Source organism: Crocuta crocuta, unplaced genomic scaffold (assembly GCF_008692635.1).
Source record: "Crocuta crocuta isolate KB4526 unplaced genomic scaffold, BGI_CrCroc_1.0 scaffold16, whole genome shotgun sequence".
Classification (NCBI taxonomy): Eukaryota; Metazoa; Chordata; class Mammalia; order Carnivora; family Hyaenidae; genus Crocuta; species Crocuta crocuta.
Window position 1 is genome coordinate 9,005,430 of NW_027531893.1, and position 424 is coordinate 9,005,853.

A 424-nucleotide genomic window follows, 5' to 3' on the forward strand; every position below is an offset into this window, starting at 1 on the left:
CGGTGACCTCTGCTGGGACACCCCAGGGCCTCACTAGCACCCCCCACCCCCACCCCACAGCCCCGTGTTGGGAGCTAAACGCAGAGAGCCTTCCCTTGAGAGAAGGTTCTAGTTCCTGGGCAGTGGACACCAAATATCCCCAAGGGATAAAGAGTTGAAACAGCCAGTATCTACCACTCCCCGACCAATGTCCACAAAGTTCTCACTTGTTTTGCCCAAAATATCCTATAAGTTGGGGGAAGAGATTCGGATCTATTCTGTACAGTTTCAGCGAAATGGGTTAGAATGGCAGAGCACACAAACACTTGGCTCGCCATGAACTTAAAAACGTGGAGATCCCAATACCGACCTGGGGGTGGGGGTGTGCGTGCGGGGGTGTGTGTGTGTGTGTGCGTGTGTGGGGGGGGTGCATGTGCACTTACAG

At 54.2% G+C, this 424-nt stretch overlaps 1 protein-coding gene across 1 annotated transcript in view; it reads right to left on the reverse strand.

Annotated features, from left to right (window-relative positions):
- Window positions 1-424, reverse strand: part of LOC144239185 (uncharacterized) — a 95,716-nt gene that overhangs the window by 72,010 nt on the left and 23,282 nt on the right.